Source organism: Nannospalax galili, unplaced genomic scaffold (genome assembly GCF_000622305.1).
Source record: "Nannospalax galili isolate Female #2095 unplaced genomic scaffold, S.galili_v1.0 scaffold319, whole genome shotgun sequence".
Lineage (NCBI taxonomy): Eukaryota > Metazoa > Chordata > Mammalia > Rodentia > Spalacidae > Nannospalax > Nannospalax galili.
The window spans coordinates 804,304-811,308 of record NW_008343413.1 but is presented as its reverse complement, the minus strand read 5'-3'; positions in this window follow the sequence as shown (position 1 = coordinate 811,308).

Here is a 7,005-nt window from a genome sequence, read left to right as displayed (position 1 = left end):
CTCCTGCTTTTGAGAGGCCCCTGGGGCCTGTCTTGTTGAGTTTTACTGCACTGGGGGAGGGTTGCTGCTGACCTGGACTCTAACAGACTACAGATGTAACTCAGTGGTACAGAGTTTGCCTAACATGTGCAGGACCTTAAGTTCAATTCCAATCACTGCAAAATAAAAAGTAAACATAAAAAATAAAATTGTAAAGATGGGGATTTTAATTTTTCCCCTGTGGATTGGGATACAGGCCAAATCTTTCCCTGGGTACAATGGATGGCATGAGTTAGAAGGAGGCAGTTGGGGGAAGGGCGCTGGTCCACCATTATTCTTTCTCACAGAAGTTTCCAGGAGTGACTTAAACCTTAGTTGTGTTGGCATCTAAAGGGCAAAGATCTGTGACCTTAGGAGAGTGGAGAAGATGAAGCTCAAGTCATTGTCCTGTCTTGTGATTCAGGGGAGTTCAGGGAGCAGAAAGGTGCTATCTGATAATCAGCTGCGCAACCTTTGGCCACAGCATGAGAGTCAGCTCCCTTTCAGCCTCCTGTGCTATTAGATTCAAATCACACTTTCCCAGATATATTGAGAGGCTCAGTGTGCCTAAGAACTCGAGTCATCCTTGAGGCAGAAAAGTACAAAACAGTGAAATAACCCTAGCCTAAACCATTTTGAAATTATTGGAGTAATTTTTCATTGTTAATACTTTAGATTAATCTGCAGTCCAAGCATTTAAAAATATTTATTATTTTTATTTTATGTGTACAAGTGTATCGCCTGCATGTATGTGAGTGTACCTGTGTCTTGCAATGATGCAGAGGTCAGAAGAGGACTTTGGATTCCCCTGGAACTGGAGTTAAGGACAGTTCATAGCTGCCATGTGGGTGCTGGAAATCGAACCCAGGTCCTCTGCAAGAGCAGTCAGTGCTCTTAACTGCTGAGCCATCTCTCAGATTAATCTGCATTCCAAGCCTTTTTAAATTCAGGAAATTTGGAAGGTTAGCCTGCCATATTCAAACACCACCCTTCTAGCAGCACACACCAGAAAGTACAGGTTTTCTGTTGCAAAGGATGGAGATTCAAGGTCAAATCAGTGGCCCTCATCAAAGGACTGGTTTTAAGACTTTTTTCAGCTTTTCAGCAACAAAGGGGTTGACCAAAGTGTGAAAGAAGCCTGTTAGGAAGAATCTGGAGGGGAAGTGGCTGGAGGGCAAGCAGCTGGAGAGTGACTGGGAATTGTGTTCTGCCACACTTGGTGGTCAGGAAGTAGGTTTTGTACCTCTTCTGTTCACTGGGGTGTCAGTGTCTGAGTTTTGAACTAATTCAATGGAAGGTTGTCAGAAATGCTGATTCTACTCTGATATTATTCTGATTCTACTGCAAACAGCCTGCTTGCTAAAATAACTTGATTTTGCTCTTTTAGCTAGTTCCTCTTTTGGAAATGCCCTTTGTTAAAAAAAATTATGTGTATTATTGTATTACCTGCATATACATGAGTGCACTCATGTCCTGCAATGCCCTGGAGGTCAGAAGAGGGTGTCGGATTCCCCTGGAACTGGAGTTCAGGATGGTCCTTAGCCACCTTAGCCACCATGTGGGTGCTGGGAATCGAGCCTGGATCCTCTGCAAGAACAGCCTGTGCTCTTAACAGCTGAGCTATCTCTCCAACCCAGAAATGCCCTTTTTAAAAAGTCATATGTTACTCCTAGTGCTATGAATCTGTATATTTCTGTACTTTAGGTGAATTTAAAGTAACTATAAAATTTTACCGGCTCTTCTCACAGCTACTGTACCTCAAATATAGCTCCACCAGATTGTAGTGAGATCATTTTTAATCTAGGTGCAGTGACAGTACCTATTCATTCCCTTTGTTTTGCCATATTTTCCATGACAATTTTTTCTTTCCCTGACAGCAGTCTTTTCTCTTAATAGAACTTGGCACCAGCCATCACTGAGAAACTTGCAAATGCCGTTAAGTATAATGTATTCTATGTTTTGAAATTTAAAGCAGAACAGACTTCTTATAACCTGACTTTTACAAAGAATAAAAAAAAATTACTTTAAATTTGTAAAAGTTTCCAGGTAAAATTGCACATAGCTAATATCATCCATCTCTGATTGCTCACAAAAAGTGTTTTAGTAATTAATAGTAATAATCAAATATTTCTATATCTACATTAACTTATCAACTCAGCTGAAACCCTATTCTCCACATATCTCGGTATATCACTCTTATTTTTAAAATTTTACTAATCACTTGAGAATCTAATAAAAAGTATTTTGATCATACTTAGACACCATACCTATCTCAACTCTCATCCTACTGACTCCCTGACTTCATGTCCTCTACCAGATTTTTTAAATTTTATTTATTTTTATTTTATATATATGAGTATTATGCTTGCATGTAAGTGCATTATATGTTGTGTGTTGTTCAGTATGGCCCACAGAGACCAGAATACAGTGTCAAATCCCCTGGAACTGGAGTTATGGACAGTTGTTAGCCTCCATGTGGTTGCTGAGATTTGAACCTGGGTTTTCTGCAAGAGCAGCCAGTGTTCTTAACTGCTGAGCTATCTCTCCAGCCCCCTCCTGATTTTTAATGTAGGTGATCAGAGCTATAAATTTCCAAATTAATACTACTTTTCATGTGTCCCAGAGGTTTTGTTGTGTTGCATTTACATTTTCATTTAATTCCAAAAAGGTTTTTTAAAATTTCTTTCAGTAGTGTGTTGTTTAATCTCCATGAGTTCAAGTAATTACTTGATTTTGTTTTTGTTTTTGTTTTTTTGCTAAAAGATTCTTTGGCTATTGATTTTAAGCTTTGTTGCATTGTGGTCAGATAGGATACCTGCAGTTATTTCAGATTGTCTGTGCTTGGTGAAATGTTTTCTGTCTCAGCATATGGCCTATTTTAGAGAAGCATCACGGGCTGCTGAGTAGAATGTTTATTCTCTGCTTTTTGTGGGGGATATTCTTTAGATATGTTAAATCTATTTCGTGTGTGATGCCATTTAATTCTGATGATTCTGTTTAGTTTTTGTCCAAATGAACTGTCTGTTGGACTAAATGGAGTATCAAAACACCCACTGTTAGATTTTGGGAGAATAAAAGGAAAGATAGAAGAGTAGGACACAAGAAACCAGAGCCAGACCTACAATAGGCAAGGAATATATCTTCTTTTATTCAAAGAAGATACAGTGAGCGGTAGAGGCTGACCACAGGAATCAAGCTTCTCCAACTAGACAAAGAAAACAGGATTTTTTTAATAAGAAACTTGTAAACCACAGCTGAACTTTGTGGGGAGTTGAATTAGTGCCTGGGTTTGGTGTCCTTGATGGTCTCTTTTCTCAGACAGGTAGGTGAGTTATCTATAGCGCTGAAGGAGATACATAGGCTCCACAAAAAGTCTCTCTCTTAGTCCAGAGTTGGTTGATAAGGCTTGAACAAGGCCAGGTTTGAGCAAGTCCAGGCTGCCAATTTAGGGTCAGTTAGACACTTTAAGGGATTTATGGCTTTCCCTAATGAGGCTCATGGCTCTTCTGCAATTCACATATTTTATCATTCCAGAACCTGGGTGCACATAAAAAAAAAATGGAGAAGGCAGGGGATAGGATGGAAAGAGGGGCATATGGCTTTGGGAAGAAATAAGAAGATATAGGCATAGTGAGGGAAAACTGGATTAAGTCCTTGAAATCACAGTTGTTGATTTTTTTTCTGAACCCTCTCCACTAATATATTGTTCCAATAAAGCTTCCCTTTCATGAGCAAATAACTAAATAATCTGAAAACAAAACTGATGTCTTCCAAACTTTTGTCATTTATCAACCATCATAATTTGTATTCATCTATGAACTACCTGCACTGTCATTAACTTAGTATTTTTATTTAAATTAACTCATTATTTTTTAATTATTTATTTAATAACCACACAATCAAAAGAAGCATTTCATTAAAAAAGCATTGACATATTCAATAACAATTTCCAGAGCTAAGATGTATCTCCTTCAAAATCGGCTGTAAATTTTTACATTTACAGTTGAATTAATACAGTAATACGATATTGTACTCAGTAAAACCCTATAAGACATAAAATTAAATGAGGTTTTAAACTTTAAAAAAAGATCCCCATTTCACTATTAAAATACACAGTTTCATACAGAAAAATTCATTTTAAATACAATTGACACTAAGATGCACATGCATTTCTCGTCTCTATATATCTGATTATTGCTAGTCACAGTCGGTTATTTCTGAGCTCCTTGGCATCTGAGTATGGATGTAAAGTCATCAGGTAGATTTCAATGGTAATGTTTTTCACATCCACCAATTATTAAGGAGCAAATTTTTATGCTTTGAAGAATTATTTTTTTTTATTTTTTAAAAATTTACTTATTTGTATTTACACTCACTTCCAAATAGCACCCACCCATAGTCTCCCTCCCCCTACTAGAGCCCTTATACTCTGATATCCCTGCTACTGTCTGCTGTGTTGTCAGCACCTGCAGCCGTTCCCCACTACTTGCCCTTCTGGTGAATCTGGTCAGCCTATCTAGAGGTCTTTGTTTTAGGTAGGTGAGCTGTTCCTCATCTAGCATTAATCAGTTGTCAATATTCCTTTGGATAAGATTGGGGCCTGCCATTCATTTTCCCAGTTCTATGCTGCATTACTATCTGGGAATCCCTTTGGGCAGCCTGGCCAACAACTCAAACGAAGGTATTGCCTGTCTGGCATTGTTGCTTGTTCTGTAACCTTTAGCTATACATATGGACTCTTATGAAATTATATTGGCCCATTAATCTTTGGTTATACTTTCCTTTTGGATGTTTAAGGCCATACAGTTGGACCAGATAAACGATTTATTTTTGCTCTTACGGTCGTTTGAGGATCTGTTCCTCAGGGGTCACATGGGCTTGGGAGGAGACTCTGGCTCCTTTCTTTTAATAGTTCCAACTATATGAAGATAAGTCAAAGGTCCTGCTCGAACATCGTTGGCTTCGCTAGGAAGCATGGAAGAAATGATTCCTCTGTGTTGACTCTCCTCTTTATAGACTGGACACTGGTTCAGTTCCATCTGGTGGGGTCTCCTCAGCCTCCTTGATCAAGAGGACAGGTGACCCACCACAATTATAGGACATTTTGAGAGATGCCATTAGAACTACTCAACCTAGGAGGGCAAGGAGCAAAAAGTGTCGTTTATGTCCCTCTGATCAAGTTATTATAGGCCTGAAAGTATGGCTGTTACATCCATGAAGGTTAGTTTCACCAGTCTGGTACTTTTAATTACTGTGTGTCATGTAGATAAATATTGGACAAAGACCAGTTGTTCTCAGATAAACCTTACCTAGACATATATTTCTTGATCTGCTATGTATAATTTGTGAGTAGGTTGTTGGAGTAATATGGTTCCCTCTGGTTTTCAAAATTAGCTAGGCTTTGTTTATCTCTTGCATTGTCTCACCTTTCCATCATGGTTTTCCCACCTATGGTGCTCCCATTTCCCCACCTTTCTCCCTTACTAATACCCTTCTCCTATGATCCTACCTCTCTTTATCTCTTTCTTTCCCTTTATCCCCTAGGTTCCTTGTATACCCTTCCCTTCCGTCTCCCTTAAAGTAACCCAACTTTTATCAATATCTCTCTTATTAAGGCCTATTTCCTACTGTTCTCTTTCTGGTTATTTCTTCTCTGTTACCTCCCTGTTTCCTTTCCATTGACCTGGTTACTGTAGTTATGTCTGGTTGCATACTTATTTATCAGAGTCTGGTTCAAGGATCCACATATGAGGGAGAATATATGTCTATATTTTTTCTGTGTTAATTCATTTAGAATAACAGTTTCTAGATCCATCCATTTACCTGCAAATTTCATGATTTCATCTTTCTTTATTGCTGAGTAAAACTTCATCATATAAATGAACCCCATTTTCATTATCCACTCATCAATTGGGGGACACTTAGGTTGCTTCCATCTATTAGCTTTTCTGTAAAGGGCACCAAAAAACATGGATATACAAGTGTCCCTGCAATAGGATGAGTTCTTTGGGTATATGCCAAGGAGTGGTATAACTGGGTCAAATGGTAGGTTCATTTGTAGTTTTTGAAGAGTTCTCCACAGTGCTTTCCATAGGGGTTGAACCAATTTGCAGCCCCACCAGAAGTGGAAGAGTGTTGCCCTTTCCCCACATCCTCTCCAACATTTGGTATCATTTGTTTTCTTGATCTTAGCCAGTCTGACTGGGGTAACGTGAAATCTTAAAATGGTTTTAATTTTCATTTCTCTAAGTATTAGTGATGCTGAACATCTTTTTTAAGATGTTTCATAGCCATCTTTACTTCATCTTTTGAGAACTCTCTGTTCAGCTCCTTAGCCCATCTGTTAATTAGGTTGCTTCTTGCCTTGGTTCTCTGTTTTTTGAGTTCGTTATATATTCTGGTTATTAAACCTCTGTCAGATGTGTCACTGGTGAAGATTTTCTCCAGTTCTGTGGGTTTTCTGTTTGCGTCCTTGGTTGTCTCCTTTGATGTACAGAACCTTTTTAGTTTAATGAGGTCCCATTTGTTAATTCTTGCCCTTGTTTCCTGAGCAACTAATGTCCGGTTTAGAAAATGCTTTCCTACACCTATATCTTGTAGGTTTTTCTCAATATTTCCTCTAACAGTTTCAGAGTTTCAGGCTTTACATTGAGGTCTTCAGCCATTTTGAATTGACTTTTGTGCAGGGTGAAAAATAGGGGTTTAGTTTCATTCTTCTACAAGTGGAGATCCAGTTTTGCCAGCACCATTTGCTGAACATGCTGTCTTACCTCTAGTTAATGTTCTTGGCCCCTTTGTCAAATATCAGGTGGCTGAAATTGCATTTACTCATATTTGGGTCTTCAATTTTGTTCCATTGATCTATGGGTATATTTTTGGCCAGTACCATGTTGTTTTAATGACTATACCTCTTTAACACAGCTTAAAATCTGGTATAATAATCCAAGCAGTATTGCTCTTAGTGCTCAGGGTAGTTTTGACTATCCG